Source organism: Rousettus aegyptiacus, unplaced genomic scaffold (genome assembly GCF_014176215.1).
Source record: "Rousettus aegyptiacus isolate mRouAeg1 unplaced genomic scaffold, mRouAeg1.p scaffold_m13_p_11, whole genome shotgun sequence".
NCBI lineage: Eukaryota > Metazoa > Chordata > Mammalia > Chiroptera > Pteropodidae > Rousettus > Rousettus aegyptiacus.
Genome location: NW_023416286.1, coordinates 94,686,205 through 94,711,140, shown reverse-complemented (window position 1 = coordinate 94,711,140; position 24,936 = coordinate 94,686,205). Strand labels below are relative to the sequence as shown.

At 54.3% G+C, this 24,936-nt stretch overlaps 1 protein-coding gene and 1 pseudogene across 2 annotated transcripts in view; one reads left to right on the top strand and one right to left on the bottom strand.

The window, feature by feature from the left end:
* The window catches only part of CSMD1 (CUB and Sushi multiple domains 1), a 1,035,440-nt gene that overhangs the window by 350,330 nt on the left and 660,174 nt on the right, over positions 1-24,936 (top strand). The gene's annotated exons all lie outside the window — the stretch shown is intronic.
* Positions 15,518-15,636, bottom strand: LOC118609436 (annotated as a pseudogene).

The window sequence follows — 24,936 nt, the reverse complement described above, 5'->3', positions numbered from 1 at the left end:
CGATTGAAAAAAAAGGCAATGAGATAATATTTAATCGCCATCGAGTTGGCAAACATTGACGATCTAAAAAAAAAAGGAAATCGCAGATGTTCAGAAGAACGCGTAACCCCCAAGTTGCTGATGGAGGCGTAAAGTACCACAGCAATCGTGAAAGGCGACTCGGTGCTTTCCATTAAAGTTACAAATGCCTGGACCTTGTGAGCCAGTTACCCACTCACGTGTAGAGTGTTCGTCCCAGAACTTCTCATAATAGTGAGAAATGGTCAACGGCCCACATGACTGTCGTCGACGTGGTGGATCTATACATTCTACACATCGGGCTTTAGAGCCGTTGACACAAAGTGATTGTGTAGGTTTCCATTCTGAGTAGATTTTTTTTAAAAAATTAAAAAGTGGCAGAGTAACGTGCACTGTTTTGCAAACTTAAAATATGAATTTTATGAATGAAGTTGTAAACACTTAGGATGCATTTACGCCACATTAATAATAGCAATGTACCCCTACATTGTTTCGAGGGAGGAAAAGGAGAAACGAGGATTCGCGAAAGAAGTATGCGGCTCTTGGACCAGACTTGGAGAACGGGGCGAAGGGTTAGAGGAGTGGAAATCCGTCGTCGGCAGATGGTCACGGGGCGGGGAGCGCGGCGGGTCGGCGGTGGGGCGACGGCCGCGTGCGGAGGCGGAGGGCGGTCGGTCGGCGGTGGGGCGACGGCCGCGTGTGGAGGCCGAGGACGGCCGGTCAGCAGTGGGGCGACGGCTGCGTGCGGAGGCCGAGGACGGAAAGAGCAGCGACCGTTTCGTAAACCACGCCGGTGTCTAAACGACGAACGCGTGCCTGAGACTAATCCTAAAGTGGAATTTAAATCTGCATCTGATGCTCCTCTGATAAAATATTAACATTTCAAATTTCTCCTTTTTAGTACATAAGTGATTTGATGCACTTCGCATTTTTCTATTTCTACCATGCAGATGATGGCTTTCTTACTTTCTTTGACATGTTTTCCTGTGCCCGCGTCATTGTGATTCCGGGGACCTGATGGGTTGTCATTTTCGAGTGGCGATCCGAGACAGGTGATAAGCGTGTGGGGATCTCAACCCGGTAGGGGTGCAATGAGGAAGGAGGGGTACGGGCCGGTGTTTTCTGATTTCTTCCGAGTACTTCGATATTCTCTGCCTATATCAACATATAGTACAAGTGTGAGGACAGAGTGTGTTGACTAGAAATAGTCTGCTCCCCCCAGTTGAGTAATGGGCCGGCTGATGATGTTGTTTGGTGCCTGAGATTAATAAAAACATTATAATAAATATATTTATGTGTGCGCTCTCACCGGGACCATCCCCGCGAAGCAGGGTCGGGAGGAAGGCGGATGTACGCGCAGCCACACCGGCAGAGTCCGCTGTCCGGGTGCCGGCCAGCTCCCGTCTGACCTACCGCGTCCTGTGACAGAGACCGCGCCTGACCTACCGCGTCCTGTGACAGAGACCGCGGGCACGGTGCGGCGCGCGAGGTCAGAGGTGCCGAGAGGGCGGGGGTGACGGAAACGGCGAGGACCTGGGAGGGCCTCGGCTTGCTGAGAAGAGGTGGAGACGAGGCCTTCCCGAGGTCTCCTCAGGGCGTCTCGGGTCAGAGAGAAGTCGGAGCTGAGCTGGGCGGTTCCGGGTGTGAAGGGAACGACCCAGCACGGCCGGTCTTCACTCCAGGGGAAGAAGGGGTGTTTTTATGGTGAGATCGGCCCGGGCCCAGACCTCGGATGCTCGGTGTAGACGGGTGTACACTCGGCATCTGCGACACTGCCTTCCAGCCTTGTTTCAAAACTTTTAATTTACCAGACAAACCTCATCGTCATTATTCCTCAGCCTTTTTTTTCTTCTTTTTTTCCCTTTTTTGCACTTTATCTAATCCTGGCAGGAAGGATTTGGAATAAGAACATTGAAGAATTTTTGTTGGCAGCTGTCATTCATGACTATAGAAAGGACTCCAAGCCTTTTGAAATACATATTCAAAACTCTTCCTTTTGAGTCCTCATACGATTTCAGATACCCTTTCATATGTGTTGAATAAATATGTCCATTTTGGCTGAAACAGAGTACCGTCGCCTCAAAGCTGCTTCTTGGGGAAATTTTTAAATTGATGTTGAGTTTCATTTTCAATTATTATAAGTACTGTTTCACATTCAACTCTTAAAAATACTACTCAATCTTCAATTTCTTAACCAACTTGTATTTGTAAGTCTCTCCTGCATGTTATAAAGGAGAAGATTTTCAGTGAGCAATTGTGCAAATGTGATACTAAAGTGGGCACAGCTTCCTCATTATGTAGATCAAACATAGTTTGACATTTAGCTTTGAATCCTGAATTAGCCGTGTTAAAATACTTTGAATTACTATTTGGCAAAAAAACAGAGAAAAAATGTGCACCATTGAATATAGGCTAAGATGCCACTTATTAGACATTTTTTAAGGACTCTTCAAACAGTAGAGTTACGAAATTTTAAGATACTCTTCCCCCTCAGCTTGAGTAGATGGGAGTCGAGACGCACATCGTTTAAACGTGTGTGGACGGGGTGGACGGCGCCGGGCGCCCCCTGTTCTCCAGACGGCTTTCTGTCGGCTCGCGTTCCAAATCCAGGACGTTCCCTTCCGTCCGTCTTCTAAACACCTCCATTCGATCCTAAACCCGGCAGTCGCGTTCTTTAATTCTGTCCCGCCCTCTTGTCTTTCTGAGATGCGAACGCCCCGCCGGCATTCCCGGCCGTCTGTTTCACGTGAAGCCCGTGACGGCCGCTGTGTTACACAGAGCTTAGCGGGTCCCCGCGCGCGGCTCGCCATGACCTCGTTTTCGTCTTAGTGAGACCACGTGCCTGGATGTTAGGAAACCATCTTTCTTTCAGTCAACCTGTCTTCGAAGTCCGGCGCTGCTCTGTTTCCTTGCCTGTTTTCCTTAAATTCCGAGAGCCCAGAAGAGTCTCGTTTCCTGCTCCAGTGTCCGTCGCGTGCCCAGCGCCTTCGCCCTGACAGAAGCCCTGCGCGACACGCCCCTCCTGCCCGGCCTCGCTGCCCGCACCCCTGGCCTGAGACGCCTCCTCCGAAAGCGGACGGCGTGGGTCCCCCAAAAAGCTGGCGCCTCCTGTCGTCGGCCGTGGTCCTCGGACCGGTCGGAGATGGCGCACTTGCCGGAGCGGCCCTCTCTCTCTCGTGAGCCCCGTTTGCTCTCCGCGCGCGCCTTCAACTCCTCTGCGGGGCCGGGCATCACCCAGACGGAGCGTGCCCGCCGCAGGCGGCGGGGCGAGGCGGTTTCCATGGAGACGAGGAGAGCGGGCAGCGTCCTGTGCCGGGTGTTGTCTCGGTTGGGGGGGGGGGAGCCGTGATGATGGGACCCAAGACCCCTGGGGACCAGAACGAGATTCTCGCTGGGGCTGGAAGGCAGCCGGCGCGGTACGGCGCCCCCGGCGACGCCCCGAGGAGCCGACTCGTGGAGGCCGAGGAGTCGCTGCGATCGGGGCCGAAGAGGGGAGCAACGGACAGAATGGACGGAAGGGAAGGACGGCCGCGGGCGGAGCGGCGGGTCTGGGCTTCGGGAGGCCGGGACGCGCGAGGCCCGCTTCTGGGAGTCCCTCGCCTTCCCCGGCGGGCGGGGCTCCGGTGCACGCGAGGCTGAGGACTCAGGGGACCTGGGGATGACGGGCGCGCCATTCCTCCTCGACGGGGCAGAGCCTGGCAAACCTCCCCCGGGGGGCCGAGGCGTCCCTCGGTCCTCTGTGAGCAAACGCCGTGCCGCCGAGCCCTGACTCTGCACGAGAACGCACGCCTGCCTCCGGCGTGCCTTGGCGACGGTCCGCGATGCGGGCGCCCGCAGCACCCCTAGGAAGAGTCTTTCCTTCCGACCTTCTGTTCGCGGCAGCGCCGCTACGGCGAAGGCTCTACTCCTGCAAATATTTGCTATTGCAACATTTGACTCTTGGAAAAATGGTAATTTATCTTTGCGAAGGAAACCACCTTATCGGCACATGCCCGATTCTCACGGGGTATGGTTTTTATTAGGTTTCCCACACTATAGCATTTTGAGTTCTCTTTGAAATGTTTCTGTGAACATTGAAATTTGTAGACGGTTCGCATCTAATTCCCTCCTCAAACACCGATTCAATACTCCATGTTCCGGGGGCATCTGTGCGAATCTGAGGTTCATAAATGCTTCTGGTGCCAGGACCCCACTTGCCGTGGCTTTTGGGGGTCCTGGGATCACATCGCAGATGACGAATGACTGTAGTCTATATGCCGTTAGGAAGTACTGTTGAGATCATGGCACCCGGGTAGACTTAATGAGGGTGGGGGTGTGGACGTCTCGAATTTGACTCCAGTGTGAAAATCTGAGTCACACTCCTCATGAGTAAGAAAAAATAAAAATGATCTCACCATAATCATTCTTCTCTGACTCACAGATTCTCCCACGCCTACCCTCGAAATTCTCTTTCCCTTCGTAAAGACCATGGACCTGACTCGACTCTGGGGTTAAGAATCTTTTCCCGCAGCTCCTGTTAACACACCGGATCCGTCCTTGGAACTACATGGCTCCGCCTGTCAGAGGAGCCGTCAGATTGTCAAGCTTCGCACCCGTGGACACGAGCCGCGGCAGGTGTGGCATTGTTGGCCGTTGGAGCGGGAACCCTAGTGCTCACATGTGCCCCCCGACGCCACGGACGGGCCCACGGACGCTGGGGCCCCGCGCTTCTTCGCACGGGCGTCTGGCTGTGCGGTTGGGGCAAGCGCAGAGATGTGGCCTTCCCTGCTTAGGACGGAGCGATCCGGCGTGGTCTCGTGTCCTTCTGAGCCTCGAGCTCGTAGGCAGAATGAGCGAGGTCGCTGGGCGCGTTTGCCGCGGCCGTTTTAAAGTGTCTGGTTCTCAGGAGCATTGTCGTTTTCTTACTTGTTTTAGACTCAGGAAGTTAATGAACCTAACAGTGTCACACCATAAAGAACAGTGAACTAGACTTGACTTTCGTTTACGTCATGGATGCTGAAAGCAGATGATGAGATTTACTTTTCTGTGCCTAAAAACAATGGCGTGTAACTTCTTTAAAATTTCAGGGCTCTAAGTCTCTTAAGTTTTTCCTTCAAGGAGTGTTTACTCTCAAGGTTGTTTTGTTATATTTCTTGCACTGCACTTTGAGGGATGAGCCGGGAGCCGGAGTGTAGAGTCGGTGGCTCCAGAGCGTAATGCGGTCAGACCCAGCACCGGTCAGCGCGACCCCGTCCTGCTTTCTGGAGGAAGAGCGCGAACGCCCGGAAACTGCGGAGTCGAAACCCGTTCGCGTTTGTGTCATGGGAGTGGGCGTCCGTGTGAGGGGCTTTCCGTCGTTCTCCGTGACATAACAGCATCACACAGAACACACGCACGTCCCGTTCACGGAGACGTTCCTGACTCGCTGAGGTGTGTCGTGTGTTAATGACAACGCCGTCCACCGCTGAGAAGCAGGCCGCGGCCGCCGGCCCGTCCCCGAGTCAGGGCTGCGACCCCGGCTGCGCCTTCGCGGCTTCCCGTGCGGGGGGGGCGTGACTCTGCCTCAGTTTACCTCTCTGTCTCGCATACGCCCTGTGTCCCAGGGAGACGGTGAGGTTGGCAGAGACCAACCCGCTGTTCCCGTGGGGCCAGAGCGGGAGGGACACGGGTCCTGCGAGGGTGGGGCCCGGCGCGAGGCGGGTGAGGGCCGCATCGTTCCAGGCAGGGGGCCTGCAGCGGGGCCTCTGTCCCACCGACGCCCCCTTCTCTGGCCTCGAACCTCTGACTCCCCTGTGCCATGAGCCAGGCCCGACGGGAAGGAAAACGAGCCTCGCCCCACCCTGGGACCCTCTGAGGAGTTTTATCGACGGGGATGTTCCTGGCTCCCCACCTCGGCCTGCCCTCAGGGCCCGCGTTAGGGTCTCAGGGGGCCTCGCTCGCCCCCGGGAAGCGGGGACCGTGGGGTTCAGCGGGCGTCAGCACGTCGGAACCTCGGGGGCTGCTGTGGCTTCTCCAGTCCTCACTCGACCAGCTGCAAACCGCCCCGAAACAGCCTCCCGGGTCCACGCGCCAAACTCCTCAATACCTCAAAGTGGGAATAGGCATTAAAAATAGCATATTTACCCTTAAGCCGAACGGCGTGACCCAAAATACTCAGATGCCGCTTAAAATTAACCACAGGTCATCAGTTGTGTAGTACTTTAATTATATAAAAAATAATACGCAAATACTCTATAAACCATGTGTTCATTATGTTAATTTGTTAATATTTATTATAATATATTAATAAGACATAAATTATCATGAAACATTTATTAGTTAATATATAAAATGATGTATTGAAGATACAGTAACGTTCTAAGTAAATGTCCCTTGCTTCCCAGATTTAGTTTTTTTTAACACACTTTTTATTTCAAACCGTTTACAAACAGTTGTCGCGGTAACACAGACCGCCCCCCCCCCCCCCGTCTCTTACGCCCGGTCCCCCCGTGACGGCGTCTCACGGCGTGTGGCACGTTCCCAGCGTGCGGCGTGATTAGTAACCAGGGTCCGGCTGGTCTACCGTCTGGGGCTTTTACCGAGCGTCTGCTTGCCGCCCCATGCCCCCCTCACCCACCCGCGTGCCTGGCTCCTCCTGGCTGTGGCCGGCTCTTCGACGGCCCCTGCTTGCTTTGGGCGACTCTGAGGGTCTGGGGGAGCCCCGGGCAGGGGCCCTGCGGCCCGTGCCTTGCTGTGATTTGTCTGATGTTTTTCTCTGGACTGGGCTGTGGCCCCGGGTTTGGGAGGAGGGTCACAGGGGTCCAGTGGCTTCGCAGGGGCACAATCTGCCTCCATCCGTCACCGGGAGTGCCAGGGGTCCCCGGGTCAGGGTCTCCGGGTCAGGTGTCCTGGGCCAGGCGTCCTGGGTCAGGGGTCCCCGGGTCAGGGATCCCCAGGTCAGAGCCCCCGGATCAGGGGTCCCAGGTCAGGGGTCCCGGGTCAGGGTCCCCGGGTCAGAGTCCCTGGGTCAGGGGTCCCGGGTCAGGGGTCCCGGGTCAGGGGTCCCCAGCTCAGGTGTCCCGGGTCACGGGTCCCGGGTCAGGGGTCCCCGGGTCGGGTCCCGCGTTGCGGCCTCGCCGTCTGTGGCCGGGGCCGGGGGTCACCGCGGGCAGCACGGGGTGATGGTCATGCTCCGCCTCCTGGACGCAGGACCCGTGGTGACTTGGAGCGCTTTGGCCAGGAGCCTCCGCGTCTCCCGCGTCTGCCCACCGTCGTTCACTCGTACCCGTGGCTCCCGGGCCTTCGCGTCCCCCTGCGGGTCCCCGGGTGCGGTTCCCTCCGGTTCGGTCCTCTGTGCAATGCGGGTGCCGTTCCGGTCGTCTCCGTGAAGCAGGGACCCGCCCCTGCCAGCCGGACAGACGTGCCGCCTGCGTGCGGAGTTCTCTGCGGTGCGACATCGGCTCGGGCGGCCTGGGCGCGTCTAAGCTCCTGTCTCCCGCCGGGGAGGGCCGAGGGCGGACGCACGTTGCCGACTCGGTGGGGAGAACGGCCGGCTTCGTCTGAAAGACCCCGACCTGCCCCGGACCTGACTCTCGCCGGCTCGCGGCGTCTCCTGCCGCCACGAGGTTGTTGTCCCCCTTGCCTGTGACCGCCGAGCTCGTCGAAGGTCCAGCAAACGCAGCGTGGCTGGGGACGCCCCGCGACTCGGGGCTCGGCGAGCGCATTCTGCGCGTGTATTCAAGGCGTTCCGTGTACCCGGCATCCGTGTGCCTTCGGGGACATCTTACGTGACCAGACCGACATGAAGCCGTCGCTGCTGCCGTGACGTCGTTAAGCGAACGTTGCGATTCCAGGGTTCCATGCGGGACCCCACGTCGTGCGAGGCCATCGTGTCTCCACGGCCCCCCAAACCCATGCCAGCTCCTCGGTCTTGCCTGGTCTGTCATGGCCTCGACAGTCTGAAGGTCACTAGTGCTTTGCAGAATGGCTCTCGGTTTCAGGTGGCCTGATCTTTTCTCGTGACTTGGTTGAATCATGCGAGTTTTTTTGTTTGTTTCGAGCAGAACAGCACAGAAGCGACGAACTCTCCGGGGTGCGGGGACGCCCGGGGGGCGTGGCCTTCGCATGCCATTTCACGTGTGACAATGGCCCATCTGCGGTCCTGTGGGCTGTGTCTCTGCTATGAGGTGACCGTCTTCCTTCTGAACCAACGGCGTCCAGAGGAAGACACTGCTCTGCTGTTCGCACGTCCCCTTTGTCCTCAAACTTGTCTCAGCATTTTTTTGACCAAAGAAAGGTATTTAAAACTTACTGAAAGCAAGTGTAAAGCTGAAAGAAGAAATGCTTGCATTGTGGCTATTGACGAATACTAGGAGAGAAAGTGTATGTGCGCGTGTGTGCGTGCATCTGTGTGTGCGTGCGTGTGTGCATCTGTGTGTGCATCTGTGTGCATGTGCATGTGCATCTGTGTGCGCGTGTGCATGAGAGACAGAGAGAGAGAGATCGAGGAGGGAGGGGAGATCCTCCCGAGGGTTTCTACAGTCGTACCATGATTATGCTCATGTTTTAGATTAACTTGTAAGCAAATGATGCAACTCATTTCTCATGGTTCTATTACGCCTGGTGTTAATTAAATGTGTAAGACTTAAACCAGCATTTAGCAATTTATAGCAACTAAATAGTGGCTTTGTATGACTTACGTAGCATAGAGGTTTCAGAACAATCCATTTACAAACCTTAGTAGTAAGCAAAGAGACGTTTAACAATAAAATCTCGCTTATCGGTGCACGGCATCGCCGATCTGTTGGAAGCCGCTTGGAGTCGCACAGCATCTGGAGGGAATGTCACCAGTGAAACTGTGTAAACATGTGCGCCGTAAGCCTCCCGTCAAAGTGAGGTTCTGGATCTCGCATCTATTTCAACACGAGAATTTGTGATGGGGAGCTCAGTGGGGGTTACATTCTCCCAGAGCTTAGAAAAAGCACAGGGAATGGCGAAAGTATTTAAATCTTACCGAGAGAGCTACGGTTTGATCATCGCCTGCCCTCACCGATATGGAGCGAGTCATTCATGCGTACCTTTCCACAGAGTATTTGAAGTAAAATTTTCAAAGAAATTTGGGTAACTTCGTTTGTGCACTAACTACAATTACAGAAATGTACTCTCTGGGGCCAAAATATTCATTCACGGAGGTAACAATTTTAGAAAATTCAAATTTTAGAAGGTGCCAACTATATATTTTTTCTGATAGCTTCGTAGATTTTATGTGCAGCTTGAGAAGTACTCTAAGTCAAAATCGTGTAATAGATGGGAAATTTTAAAGCTTAGTAGGAATGCCTTGTAAATAGCTTATTTAGCTAACTGTCTGAATAATTACATTAAGCTCCTGGTGTCACGGGGGATAAAATGAGGTTCTGAGGACGCGCCCGGCCTGCCCTCGAAGCTGCCGCGGTCACCGGCTCCGGGGATCCCGCATCCACGCAGGGTCTTCAAGGACTCAGAAAACTTACTCAAGTTGGCTCGTTCGTAGGGGGTTGGGGAAGAGTTTATATTTCACTTCACAAGGCAAACGGAAACAGATTCAAAGGAGTTTAGACACAATGATTAAAAGCAAAGAAAGGGAACCAAACGCTGAAAAGCAGAGGCCTTGTGGCAGGTGCACCTGTCCGGGGTTCCACACGGACCCCGCCGCCTGCTCCGCGTCCGGCCCCCGCCTCACCAGCGAGCCTCCCGGCTCTGAGCTTCTGCGCTCTGCAGGCCCCGCCCCCCAACTTTGTTCTCACAGGCCCAGGGGTGACAGCGGCGTCCGCAATTACTAATTTCTGATTAATTCTCTTCCTCACTCTCTCAGCCCTTCCGAAAGACACGAAACCAGTTCCATGCTTTAAAATCCCACTACTTTCAAACGCGTAGACGAGCAAAATAGAAAAGAAATGACTCCATACCAGCATTTAGAGGGGACAGAAATTAAACGTGTACAGCCACTGAATCGGGGGGAAAAGGAGCCCAACCTGAAGCGAGTTCTGGGCCCCGCGCCGCCGACGTCTCCCTGACGGGCTGAAGCCCCTCGGGCTCCGTGGGCGTTGGGCGACCGTGAGCCGAATGAAGGGGCAATCGTTAAGTCAGGTCCATGAAACTGTGAAGGTGTGAGCGTCGCCGTCCGCCGTGAGGGCTGGGGGCAGAAACGGTGTTTCAGGAAAAGGTGACCGTGGTTTAACCGGCCCTAAAAATTATCCGACTGCGTAACACAGTGTGATAACGACAGTGAGCAGACGTGTGAAATCAAACAAGTATTTCGTCATGCAAAACATTATTTATGATGTTTCCGCCAAGTTGGCAAAAAAAAATGTTTTGAAGCTTAAAGAAGGTGCAAGAAAGTCCAAGGAGGGATTGTAAATGAGGAGTAGGGGTGGAGGGGCAGGTGATCTTTATTTTCTTCTTGAGCATTTTCTGTCTTGCTCAGTTGTCTGTAAATGCCACAGATTCTTTTTTTTTTTTTTTTTTGACCGTGAGAGAAAATGATGCCGTCACATGGCCTGTCACGTGTGAGAAGGGACCCCCGGGGTCTGACTCAGGGCGGGCTGCGGCGGGCGCCCTCACGGGGCAGGAATTCTGGGCGCCTGGCCGCTTCGCACCCGCCGAGCCCCACGCGGGGCGTCCAGCCAGCGTCCCCCTGCAGGGTCAGGGTGGGAAGTGTCCTCCGCAGAGTCCCGTGTCCCCTCGGGGGGCAGCCGCAGGGAAGGTTCCAGAGCACCTCGCGGGGCAGCGCCTGGGGGCGCCCCGCCCCAACCCCCCGGGTTTCACACATCCCGGGGTGACCCACCGAAGTACTGTGATTCAGAAACCCCAAAGCGACCAGGGCGGGGCTTGCGTGCGACAGGCCGCCGGCCCGTGCGGCCCGAGGGGCGGCTCCTTCTTCCGCCCTTGACATCGACCCGGCGACTTGTTTCCACCCACAGCTGCCTTTGTCGAGCAGACCCACCACCCTGTGGGTTCACGGTGAAACCCGAGGGGGCCGGCAGGTCGGCCTCCGTCCCCTTCTGGTTCCTCGGCAAGTCTTCTCACTCCTGATCTCATGCTACGTGGGTGAGGCCGACCGGCCCCCCGGGGTGCGGGCTCCCGAGGCCACGTGCGTGAAGGCCGCCCAGCCCGCCCCGCCCCCGGGTGCTGCTGTCCGGGGGCATCGGGCCCTCCCCCCGCGAGGGGTTTTCCGGAGCGACTCTTCTTTTCTCTGTTTCCTTATACCTTTCCATCAGCCCCTCGCCATATGCCTGACGTTTTCCCGTGTATCCTTTTGTATCCTCAATTAGACAAGACTGTCCGTTCACAAGTTAACGACAGTGACATTCTGGGGCGGTGCGGTCGGTCCTCCGCCATGCCCAGCCCCATACCACGCCCGGAGGGGACCGGGTAAGGCGACACTCACCTGACAAGCGAGCCAGTGAGGCGATGGAAGCCAAAGCTGTGTTTCTATAAAAATAACCTGCGCTCGGTGATCGGTCGTGTGATTAATGTTCCAATTCAGTTCGGTCTCGCTTTTTCACCGAGCACGCCGTTCTGATTTTCATCATAGTACGCTGGCTGTCGCCTTAATGGTATTTATCAAGTCCGTTCAGAAAAGACATCAAAGTCCTCTAAATAAACATAGAAATTAAGAGCATCCTTCTTAGTGCTTTATTAATAGCTTCCGACCAGAAGCAAAAAGAGAACATACTTGCATGGGTATGTGGGTGAAACGCCCTCTCTGAGCCCCGTCTTCTCGGGCTCCGTGACGAGGACGTTCCTCAAAGAGGAGACAGGCCCTGGGAAAATCCAAAAATCCCGCTCATCGGACAACCCAGCGCTCCCTCCTGGGAGGGGGAAATGAAAAATGCTTCCTTCTCTTTTAAGTGAAATGAAATCTTTTATTAAACTATCGTAGCTCCGTGATATTTTTGAAAGAAATATTTGCTGCGTTCATGAATCGGTCTTGCACAAAGGAAAATTAAATAAGATGAAATTAAATGATAACAGTTGAGTACTTAGTAGAAGTGAGCAGGCTGGAAATTTGTTTTCCTCTTTTTAATCAACTTTTCTCAGAATGGTTTACAGAGAGTTGCACAGATAATGCATGTTCCTTTCGCTCTGGTATTAGCATCTCACGTTAGCGGTGACTAAACCAGCCCTGATCCGCTATTATTAGCTAAGCGCCGCCCTCCCCCTGTTCCTCGCTTTCCCTCCGCCGTCCTCGGAATGTTCCGGGATCCCGTCCAGGTATCACAATGCGTTCAGTTGTCCCCTCCTCCGAGGCTCCTCTCGACTCGGACGGCTCCCCAGCATCCCTGGTTTTCGATGACCCTGGCAGTTTTGAGCGCACCGGGTGAGAATTTTGCAGAACGACCCTCGGTTAGGATTTGCCTGATGATTTTCTCGTGAATCGTCCGGGGAAGGGGCTGCAGCGGGGAGCGCCTCGGGGCTCGAGTGCGTTTTTTGCTACGTCGCGTGGCGTGACCGTGGACCCGACGCGTCCCCGTCGGAGCTGGCTGCGGCCGCGTGGGTGAGGCGCGTGAGGCTTCTTCACCATGCAGCTCCTCTGTCCTCCCGTTGTGAGCTGCACTCGGGGGGCCCTGTCGCCGTGCACGGGCCACCCCCGGGCGGTGGCTTCTGGTCCGCCTCCTGGAGGGTGACATGTCACATGACATTATTTCGTACTCTTCTGCACTAGAGATTTGTTTTTCTCCTCATTTGTTTATTCAAATCGATATGCGCTCAATGATACTGATTTTGTACTTTGGATTAAAGTCCAATATGACTTTATTTTTTGGCACTGACCGCTCCGGCCTAGGCCACCGGGGGGGGGGTCTTTCAGGTGGGGCTCCTGGGTCATGTGGCACACCCCGTGTCTGTGGGATTGTTGGCGTCATTGCTGGACACTTCTTCACGCCCTGGCCCCACAGAGGCTCCGGGCTCCCCTCGTACATGCCCTGCCCAAGCCCAGACGCAGCTGCTCCTTCGGGTCCCCCGTTCCCTTTACTGGAGCAGGCAGCCAACATCCGGCTCTGGAAATTTCCTTAAGCGATGCTTCCCCATCGCCAGCAGGTTGAGTTTACTAAGTCGTCATGTGGAGATAAAAATGTTAAAGGTACAGGCAGCGGTGGCTGTCCGAGGTGAGCCGCGGAGAACGGAGCGTTAAACATCCTGGCTTCTCCGTCACTGCCGTTGGACACCATCGTCATGGTTCGATTCTTTATTCCATCGAATCGGTAACGTGGAAAGGGGAGCCGAGGTCCTGCGCGTTTTTCTAAACGAGGCTCCGTTGTTTTCCACACGAGATGACGCCTTCCCGGCTCACGCGGGAGCATGCTCGCCTCCTTCCAGGTTTCCGGGACCTGCGAGCAGCTGAGTGAGAGAACGCTCGTTGCCAGCAGGTGGACCGCGAGTGACAGCAGGGCTGGCTTCTCCCCCACGGTCGCCACGGACACCCCGGCCCTGACCCACACCTGCCCGCCACCCCAAACCGTGGGCCCGAGTCGCAGCCTGCGCGCCCCTCCCCCGCCCCCTCCGGTCACGAACTGGCTCTCACCGCGTCATTCCCGCCACGACGGAGTGTCGGCACGCGTGAGCAGCCAACGCTTGCCTAACGTGCCACCGCGAAATCCTAAGGCCCTTGAGAAACGCACACACACACGCACACACACACGCACACACACACACGCGCGCGCACACACATGCAGTTTTGTCGTGCAGACAGCTGTAGTTCTATGAACTTTAAGATATAAGAAAGAAAATAAACTCGTTTAATAAATAAGGCGCTTTTTCATGAAGAGGAAAAACCAATATTTTTAGATCATGGATGAAAAAAAATGCTTAAAGTAACTTGTGATGATGCTGTTTCTTGCAGAAGAATATAAGAAATATGACACCAAGGCATCTGGAAGCCCACATTTAAAATGCTGAAAAGACTTACACGCCAAATAAAAACTACCATATAAATGGATTTTCAGGGATATTTCCTTGATGGAATTTTTTTCTAGAAGAAAAAATATCCGAGTGGCGAGTCCCGGAACAGCAAGGACCACAGTGCAGACGGTGGCCCCTGGACGCTCAGATCCAAAGCTGAGGTCTCGGCCAACAGCACCAGCCGGGCTACAGGCAGAGGGCTTTGCCTGGCGCGGTCGCCGCGGGATGCAGCCGCTGCCTCCAGGTTTGCGTTCGGGGTAAGCAAACCCAACGGGAAGAGGGAGAAACGAGGGGGCCCGCACAATGCCTTCCGCTCCCGACGCGAGGCTGCAGTGACCAGTTTCCTGGAGGACGCCCCGGGAACGCAGGCCACGGGGGCCTCGCAGCCGACCACCGCGGCTGCAGGGAGGGACAGCCCCGCGCAGGAGAAGCTTCCGCTCGGCCTCCTCCCAGGCCCCAGTCGGGCAGAGCTAAAATTTTTAAAAGAAAAGCCAAAGTAGAGAAATGAGAAAACCCCCGATTTTGATTATCTTGGCATCGCCATTAGCCGCGCGATTTCCAAGAGCTGGATGTAATAATAATCGTCGATGCGTTTCGATTTACAACTCTTCCTTGAGGTACCCAGACTGCAGTCCCGATTACTTACGGGCTTAAGCATTAACAATATCCGTTTCTTTTTATTCACACGCAAGGTGCAAAGTGTGTATTTTGAGCAAAACTACAAAATTAAAAATAAAGGTAGGGATACTCTGCGTATATATTTATTTATTTTTTCTTTCTAAAACCATTACAAACATTTGAGTTCTTTCTGTAAACTTCCCATAGCCCCCGGTTAAAATGGAAAATGTCCTCACAGTTGAAAGAGAGTATATCTACACACGTCCCTCAATTTGCCTGGTATTTTTTTACATGAGTTTTTTTACACGTGGTAAACATTCTCCCGTTTACATGGACTTTTTCTACGCGATTTCCGTTTCCACGGTCTCATTGTGTGCCTTCCTTTCTCTTTCATTTCCATGACTGGCGATTACTCTTTCTAAAAAAAAAAAACAACAGCTTAACTCAGCAGTGTACGAAGAATTAATACTAACACACGGTTATCAATGACCTTCACGCTCACTGGATGGAAAATAGGAAAGCATGGGAGACTGATGTTTTTGGGGATTGGATTCACAAGGGTTTTGCTGTAGAAGCCGAACATGTGAAGGAAAAATATCTTCCTTTCAAAATACTTTTACTTTTAGGTCGCCCACACGATTTAGAGCATCTAAATATGAAAGTTGTGTATTTGCCACCAAATACAACTTCCGTGATCCAAATTTTGGATCAAGGTGTTATTTCCACCCTTAAGACTAATTAAGGTAAAGGGAGTTTTAATGATATTTTTAATAAACTTGAAGATAATGAACCACTGACAGTTACAGAAGCCCGGGATACACACACAGTTTTAAGCTGTATCGAGACTATTGCTTTAGCATTGAGCGACATGGAACCTTCGGCTTTGAATGCCGGCTGCAGAGCAAGGCAGCCGAAAGTGGTCCCACGGGGACTGTGGCTCCAGCACCTGCAGAGGACGCATGGGCGTCATTTTTTATTTTTTTAATGCCTATGACACCTGATCTTCCAAGGTGGTCTCCCATCCAAGTACTAACCAGGCCCGACCCCGCTTAGCTTCCGAGATCAGACGAGATCAGGCATGTTCAGGGCGGCATGGCTGTAGACTGCATTATTAATTTATTAAACAAATTTCAAGAAAGCGGTTCTGACAGTTTGAATGTAGATGATACTGACGAATTACTGCTTGATCACAAAGTAACTGATAATGACTTAGTTCACTCGCTATCTGAAGCCCATCTCGCCGATGAGTATGGCGGTGACCTTGAACCGGTTTCATTCACTGCAGAGAACATATACAAAGTTCTTCAAACGGCCAGAGAACTGAAAACAGCAATTCTAGACCATGATCCTAACACCCAACGAGCCTTAAAATTTTTAGAAGATTTTAAAAGTGTTGTAGTGAACAGCAAAGTATTTGTGAAAACGTAGCAAAAGATGGGGTTGGGAAAAGATCATCCAAAAACATAAATAATGAAGTCGAAGTGTTACACACATTTCGAGCAGTTAAGACAGTGACTTTGTGCCAATTAAAAAGAGAAGGTTAAAAAATGATAATAAAATAGATGAAAAATGAAAATGAAAAGAGAAGGCTGATTGCTTTAGGTCACAGTCCACACGCCAACGGTGAGCAATGTTTAGTTTGGTTTTCTGATATTTTTTGTGAAAATATGCCAAATGTTTTTATGACGTATAGTGGCCTATTTCTTTAGTTTTTTTTTTTTTTTTTTGTACTGGTAGACTATGTGGTTTTCTTCCGTAAAAAGATGCATGGAATGGGTATTCGCGTTAACAGAGAGACGGGTATAATAAAATATTATCTGATTCTATTAGAGAATGGGTATTCTCAAGTAAAACTTGAACATGCGTATCCTCCCGCGTGTGTTTTTGGGTGTTTTGGCTCAGTTTCCGCTTTTGGTAATTATTTTATGCAGAGACATGCCATGACACTGCATCATGATCCTGATTCTTTAAGCTGAAAAAATACAGAATCTTCTCGAAAGCGAGACATGAGACCGCATCACGCAGGACGCATTTAGAAGCAACGTGCGTCCTGTCGTATTTACTCAGAGGATGGCGGAAGGGTTACTAGTAACGGGAGCTCAGAAGGGCGATGTGCGTTCTTGCGGGAGCAGTCTGCTCGTTCGGGGGCTGAATGTGGCCGGAACGTTCTCCGTATTCTCCTCAGCTGCACTGACAGTGTGAATTCTCTCTGTGCCCCTTTTGGATGTAAATCTGTAACCAGGTCCCGTTTAACCCGAGATACCTCGCGGTCACAGTCCTAACCTGACCCCCAAAGGCTGCCACGAAATAGCTCGCTTTTATTCTTATTTTTGCATTGCTCTCCTGTATCGATAGGTTTTAGAAACAGATGACATCGTTCTATGTACAGCATTCTGTTTTTAGTAGCTTCCGTTTTTAGGTACTTCCATTCGCAAAATACAGTAATTCACTATTGCTAAAAGTATCAAATCCTAGAGAATGTAGCGTTTCTACACGCGACGTTAAATTAACGCTGGCAAGGAGCTGCACTTTTTGTTGTTGTTAACGGGGAAAGGGGTAAAAGCCCCTTTTCTAGTTTCACGGCCCAGACATGTCCTTCTGAAGGATCTGGGAGCCATCGCTTTGGTACGCGATCCCCTGGGGAGACAGAGCCACCTCGCTCCAGGCCCTGTGGAAGGGCAGGAGCTAAACCTGGCTGGGCTGAGCTCATCTCTCTACTTTATTAGCTTAAGGGGACAATATGTGTCCTTCACCTCCATCGACAGGAAGGAGAAGAGGAGAAGGTAGGGCGATGAGATCATCAGGGGGAAGAGAAACGGAATACTGGGGGGCGGGAAGAAAGTCACATCTAAAGGACGGGTGTGCGGGGTGGGGGCGTGAATTGGCACGGCCGCTGTCGCAAACAATGTGGAGGCTCCTCGGAAAGGTGAGAGCAGAAGGAAGTGCCCTGTGGTCCAGCAATCCCGCTGCTGCGTGTTCGTCCAAAGGACACGGAAACAGGACATTAAAGAGAGATGCAGCCCCGCGGCACTGTTCACAGTAACCGAGGCACGGGAGCGGACTAAGTGTCCATGCAGAGATGCGCGGATAAAGGAGAGCTGGCGCGGACGTACCGTGGAATTCTACTCGGACAGGACAGTGAACGGAATCTCGCCATTTGCAACAACATGGACGGGCCTAGAGGTCATTCTGCCAAGTGAGAAGTCAGACAGAGAAAGACAGACGCCGTCCGATCTGGCTTATGACGTGGAATCTTGTCACGCGAAACCCATAAGAGCAGAGCGCAGGCTGGTGGCCGTCGGGCTGGGCGGCGGGTCACGGCGGAAGGCGCACGGCGGGAAAGCGGGAGGTGATGGTCGCGGGGCGCAGCTCCCGGCCCGAGACGAGCACTCCTGGGGACCTCGCGCCCCGCGCGGCGTGTCTACGTAGCAATGCGGTTCCTATACCCCGAAGCTGCTGCGAGCAGATCTTACACGTTCTCACCACACAGAGGAGATGATCATTCTCTGCGGCATGACGGCGGCGTCAGCTAAGGCCGTGATGGTGATCACATCACAACATGTAACCCTGTCGTATCACCGCGCTGTGCGTCAGGAGCTCATACAAGGTTCTGTGTCAGTTACAGCTCGGTAGAGCTGGAGAAAGATTTAAATGCAAAGATGCATGCGCAGTACAGAAATAGTGATGCTGGGCACCCGTGGAATTAAAATGTCCTATGGGATGAGTAGGGGGAAATGCCTAAAAAGACTCTTTAATCGGGTGCCGATGGATAATAATGATAAAAGACCGAGAAGCGTTGACTTGGGCCACCCTGCGAGATCCACCGCGTAAGGTGGGACCAGCTCTTGGCCACGCCCCTGGTCTGCTTGAAACCGCATCTCACCTGCGGTTTGTTCTGTGGCAAGACTGACGTGCAGACAGATGCTCCGCTGACAGCCGCCCGATGGGCGGGAACGTTGATGTCTTTCCCCTTCTACCAAAGGGAAACCAACGTTTAAAACTGCTGTGATTTTTAAAGGTTGCTACCGAGATGTTAGGTCTAATTTTTAGATGCTTAGGTTACATTGTACGATCTCATTCCCGCCGGTAGTTTGAGAAATAATCCTTTCTATGTAAGTACTTAAAATTATTTTTATCACTACTGTGAGCTATGGATTTAAGTGCCTTGATGCCTATGTATCGGGACAGAGAGAAAGAGCCCATATTGCGAAATTAACTCGCAAAACAATTCCCTTTTATTTTTAAATTTTACTTAAAAGCCACATACATATTTATTTCAACACACACACACACACACACACACACATACACACTCACACAACAGAGTTCGACGTCTTTCAAATGAATAGACTCAAAAGTCCAATAAAGAAACATTGGTTTCAAAACCACGTCCCCAAACCGATTTTCCTTTTGAACACATCGGCCATTCCGTCACTTTTTTTTTTCTTTTGCTGTTTTCGTTTTTGTTTTGGTTCGTTTTCCCCCTTCTCTGTGCGTGGGGGGTGGGGCGCAGCCACCGGCGACCACGGCAGGGAGTCCGCCGGGCGTCCGCTCCACACCACGGCAAACGCATCTGCCCTCATCGCCGAGGTACATTCGAGTCTGTTCTCCGTATTTTAGAAACTGGAGGGAAACAAACAAAGAGCATGCTGAGACCGAGGGCCATGCCGTCGGCTGGAGTCCTCTGAAGCCCTCTCGTGCGAAGCCCAGCCTGACCTTCGGGCCCGGTGGCCGTGGACTGTGGTTCCACGGAGCTGACCACGCGCGGGGGGCCCGTGGCGGACGGGCTGGACCGAGGGCCGAGCATCCGGCCACACCGCCTGGGCGCACCGTCCACCTGCGGAAAAGGGTCTCCTGCCTCTGCTTAGATGAAAACCCCGTCCCCCCTGAAAGTCAGGCGGCCACCAGCGCAAATGCGCGAGGTCCCGCGTGGCCTCACCTGCGTCCGCTGCCCAGTTTGCCATTGGAACCTCTGCTCTCTGGCCTTTCCTGCCGGGCCCCATTGAACGTATTGATCATACCCCCTAACATCCCTTTAAGCATGCAGACTAAGTGGACCTTTTTCCTTCGCTGTACTCATTTAGACCGAATTATCTTCTGTTGCAGTTCTATTTCTGTGCAGTCCTCCTTTGAATTTTAGTCTGGTTCCCATTTCTGATGTCAATTAAGTCATCTAAGATTTTTTTCATCTGTTCGTGATGTACTATACTTCAGATCCCAGGCTGGTTCTTTTTCTCTCTTCAACAGAAAAGCTTTTTTTTAAGAGAGGAAAAAAGGCAGCAGTGCATAGAGTTAGGAGCAAAGAAAAAAAACAATTCTAATTGTCAGACCCGGATTCCATCACTTTGTTAGTTTACATGGCAATGTACAAACTAAGCTTCTGGGACCAAGTTTTCTCATCTGTAAAAGAGCGAGGATACCAGCGTCTCTCTCATCAAGCTACTGTGAAAATACAGATAAACCGAGCTAGTATTCTAAGGTGCCTAGAAAAGGTGCCCGGCTGACAGCAAGAGCTACACGAGAACAGGTCACCCACTTAGAATGGCAGAGGGCCACGGCCACCAGATGTCCGAAACCTCGGCTCATGTTTTCAGAGTCGGTTTCTTTATCCTGGGTAATTTCCGGCCACGTGGCAATATTTCTTTTACGATTATGCCATTTTTCGTCCCGCGTCTTGGGCAACTTAGATATTAAGGTGAAATCACGTTTTCTGACGTAAACCTTGCAGCTTCACAGGTGAGTTCTGTCGCGTCTGCCGTACGAACGACGACACGGAAGCTCGGAGAATCCGCCGCGATTTCGTCGCCCGCGCGACTGGCTAGTGCGGACACCCGTCAGGCACCCCGAATCCATCCGTCAGACACCCCGAATCCATCCGTCAGACACCCCGAATCCATCAGTCAGACACCCCGAATCCACTTTCCCTTCTCTGTGAAGCGTTAACTTTAAGAGACGCTTTACTTTTCTAAGACACACATTCGACAACGGTTTATTGTGTGAACATCCCCTGTCATCCAAGCACCATGCGAATCCCAGGAGAGAAACAGAATGATAAAAAAAAAAAAATCCACCTGCCTTCAGAAACAATTCTAATGTGAAGGGACCTGTTGACACTTAAGCATTCGTTAAGAGAGACCATACGCCTGGCAGTTAATTTCGCGGTAAGGGTACGATTAAGGACTGACGTTGCAGCAGGAAATACATGCGATTAAAAGAAAAAAAAAAAAGAGCGTGTGGTGGGAGCATCGTGTAGCGTTTCGTAAAGTGCGATGATTTCGTTTTGAAGCTGCTGCGCGAATAGAAGAGCGGTGCGGCAATCCTCCATCGGGGTACAGTAAGGCGCCGATGGCATGGAAGGCCGGATCGGCAAAGAACGATTTGCACTTCCTGCCGAGTGGGACATGCCTCAGGAGTACCTTTAGGTAAAAGCCGATTCGGGGAGGCAGCTCCCCGCGTCGTCGGGCCGTCAGCGGCAGATGAGGGGGGCCCCCGGCTGCGGTGGTGAGAGTCGTCATTTATTTACGAGGTGGCTGTGACTTTGCTACGTACTCTCTCCTAGCCTCGCACGCAAGCCTGTGACGTGTGTGCTCCTTATAGGAAGGAGACCAAGAGAAGTGAGTCACGTGCCCGAGACCCCACTCCATAAGACCCTGGGGACCTCTCCCCAAGGTGCGAATGGGCAGTGACGTGGGCCCCAGAGTAGGGAAGGTGATGAGAGGTGCCTAGTTAAATGCCCTCAGCACGCGGAAGGTTTCAAACAGGGACGTATTCTTCCATCCGTTTAGCTTATCAGTAAATCTGGGGGCCGCTCGGGACTGGGGGCCATGTCCATGCTGAGGGGGAGCATTCGACAATTCCCCCCCTCTACCCTTCTTCAGTCCTTGCTGGGCTTCCGAGAAGATGACAAAAGTGACCCAGACTGGACGGACAGGAGGAAAGCAATTTCATATGCGTGCGCGCAGACCCGTCACAATACACCGCTCGGGTCATAAACGGAGGCCCAGAGAGGGGGTCACACAAGGCTCCGTTCAGACTTTAGACAAAGAAACAGCGAGTTGGTGAGAAACTGGCAGGACAGAGAGGCTGGGCTCCTTGGGAAGGAGCGTGGCCGGTCAGGGTGCTGGTCAGCGAGGGGTCCGAGGGGGCTGGGCTCCGGCGGACGCAGGTGAAGGCCTCGCAGGGTGTGCCACGCGGTGGTTTCCCCTGGATTTCATCGTCCTTGGGAGGAGGTGACTCTGGGCCCTCGGGAGAGGGGAGGGCGCCTGTCATGGAGACCCCCCGCTTTTGGGGGACAGAGGGGAGTTGGAGTGCTTTGCTTCTCACTGCTTCTCGGTTGATTTTAGCTCAAAACAGTCAATGGGCATCGTGGGACAGGCAGGGGCAGCGGCCTGGGCCCCACGAACCTGAACCATGGAGTCACAGAGTCCTGCTGCGGACTCGGGGGCGGGGAGCAGCTTGCCTCGCTGGCGTGCCCCGCCGGGCCCCTGTCGCCGGCCCACTGGCGCAGACCGCGTGGCACAGGCGAGTGTGGGGGTGGCCCGGCCGGGCACCAGGGACCTGATGGTCCACACTCAAGGCCACGGCTTCCGGTGGGGGGCGGGGAGCTCAGCCCTTCACTGCACACAGCGCGTCACCGCCAGAGGCCCCACGTGCCCGCGCACCGGGGACGCCGCGTCCCGCTGGGCCTCGGGGCCCCCGAGGTCTCCGTGGAAGGGGCGGCTGTGCATTTCTCGTCGAAGGACAGGTTAGCTCTGAACCCGCAGGGTGCGCGGGCAGCCGGGCGGGCACTCAGGATGCGTGCGATGCGGCTTCGCACCCCGCAGATTCGCGGCCAGGGGTCCGGGGTCCAGGCTGAGACCCGCTGCGCCTGTGCGGGCCCCGGAAACGCAGCTCTGTGCCCCGTGAGACCCCGCCGCAGCCCGCGGCGCACAGCACCCCTCTACTGCGCAGACGTTCGCGCAGCGCAGAGGAGCCGCGGGGGCCGGGGGCGGGGTGGGGGTGAGTGCGGGTCTGGGGCGGGATTCTTTGAACCGAAGACGAGACTGGGACCAGACTCAGCTTGCTCTGGTGAAGGCGGGTCGAGCAGGTCTGCGTGGCGCTGGGCCTGGAAGTATTACGGTCGGTTTCTCCATTTCCAGCCCCGTTTCCCTGCGCTTATCAATCTTCCATGTTTGCCCTGAACGTGGCCATTTATTTGCGTTGATTTTGGAAGGTACGTAGTATGCGTGTGCGCACAGATGCACACGTGCGTGTGGACATAGGTAGCGAAGACTGGAAGGCTCATGCCGGGTATATGGACGCGCGTGAAAAATTCAGGGCCTTGTTTCTTCGGGTAGTTTGATCTTTGGGGAAATTCCCGCAGCAGGGAAGGAAGGAGCGCACCCGACGGGCGGCGGGCGCGCCTGCCCGCGGCCTCCGCAGAGGCACCGCCGCATTTCCATCCAGAACCCGTTCCGCTCGGGGACCGCGTGTCCCCTCCAGTGCGCGTCGCGTGTAATGGGGACAGGTGGCGGCTCCGCGTTCCCCCCGGTGCGAACGTGGGGAGAGGACGCGCCGAGCCACTGCGTCACGGGGAGACCAGGGGCGCGTCGTTGCGCGCGTGGCGGCCGCCGTGTGGCGGGCGGAAAGTCCGCTCGAACCGCGGTCTCCAGAGGACCGACCTGTGCATTTCGCTGGAATGATCTTCAGTTTAAAACAACTCCGCGCGCTTTCGCTCTTCGGTCTGTATCGGGAGTGCGGACCCTCGCGCCGCTGACCTCGGCCCCCGGGGCTCTCATCAGGATGAGCGTGAACGTGGACGTTTGCGCGCGCGCTGGCTGGTTCCTGGGCGCGCGCGGCTCCCCCGCAGCGGGAAGGCGGCCGAGCGAGTGGCCGGGAGGCCGGCGGCTGTGCTTAGCGCTCGGGTGGCCGCCGGCCTCGTCCGCGGCGAGCGGCGGCTAAACCCTCGCGGCCGATTTCCCCTCTGACGCCCGGAGCCGCGCGCTGTGATTCCGGCTGAAGCGCATGTTCTGTGCGGACTGTGTATTTTACTGGTGATAAAATTGGAACTTTAGAGACTATTAAAATGGGGTTTTTGACCCTCCCCCAGAGAAATCAGACCGTCGACAGGTCCCACCCCTTACTCCGCGACGACCGGCCAGCGTTCACGTGTAGAGGCCGTGCCGGGCGCAGAGGAGGCTTCGGGGCGGTCGGCCTCGACGGGGCGGTTGTCGCCTGGGGCGCTGCGGGCCACCTGCAGTGGGACTTTCAAAAACGTGCTGTCGGGCCGGTTCATAAGCAAGTGGGTAGCGACGTGGAGACGGTTACCGCGGAGAAATACGCAGACGCACAGATGGCCGGCAGCGCGCGGACAGGCCAAGGCGCGCGCGGCCGGGGTCGGGAAGACGGAGAGGTGGTGCCGGGGGAGGCGGGGCGGCTCCCGGCACGCCGCGAAGGAGCCGTGTGGAAACAGCTTGCCGGACGCGCTTTGCCTGTCGCTGGGACCGGATGAGCCGTCACTCAGCGCGGGTCACGGAGGAGAGAAACAGTGGTCTAAGCGATCAGGCTGCTTCTGCGCCAGCAAATACAAGCAGGTCGATGGAGTGAACGTGCCCTGTGAAGGGCGGAAAGGAAATCTCTGAGGCCCGAGAAAACCATGGTTTGCCAAGAAAATACTTTTGTCTGATTTTGAATTTTGAGGAAAAACACACGTGAGCGATTTGAAGTCAGTTTTAGGTGTTTGTCAGCATCGGGGTTCAGCAAACCTCTGGGGCTTTTCTGCCCTTTTCCAGGTCATAGCCACCTCGGGAGAAAACATATATCCTCCCCACACACACACATGCCTGCACCCTGCACCCCCACACACACACTTACACACATACACCCACCCCCACACACATGCCTGCACCCCACAGCCCCCCACCCACACACACCCCCCCCCACAAACACACCCCGCACCTCCCTACACACACACTTACACACACACCACACACACACACCCGCACCCCGCACCCCGCACCCACACCCCCACATACCCACACCCTGCCCCCCCACACACACACCCCCGCACCCACTCCTTCGGCTCGTCTCCCCTGCCTTCATTTGCTTCTTCTGGAATAGATTTCAGCATGTAAAGTCTGTGTATCGTGTCAGACATTTCCGAAAACGAGGAAAAATAAGCATCTCCGAGCCGCTTCCATGCGGGCGGAGTGCAGAGGCTGTCTCTGCTCCCCGGGTGACCCTTCCCAGAGCCACGGCTTCTCCCGCAGATGCCGCGCGCCACGTGTCAGTTTTCCTAGGAAAGCTCAGATTTCGACACCGAGATCTCGTTGTCGGCACCTGCGTTTGACCTTGGTCAGTTAGAGTGTCTCCAGCAACTCAGTGTGACGATCGCTTCATGTAGAACTTAAGTTGACAATACCCGTT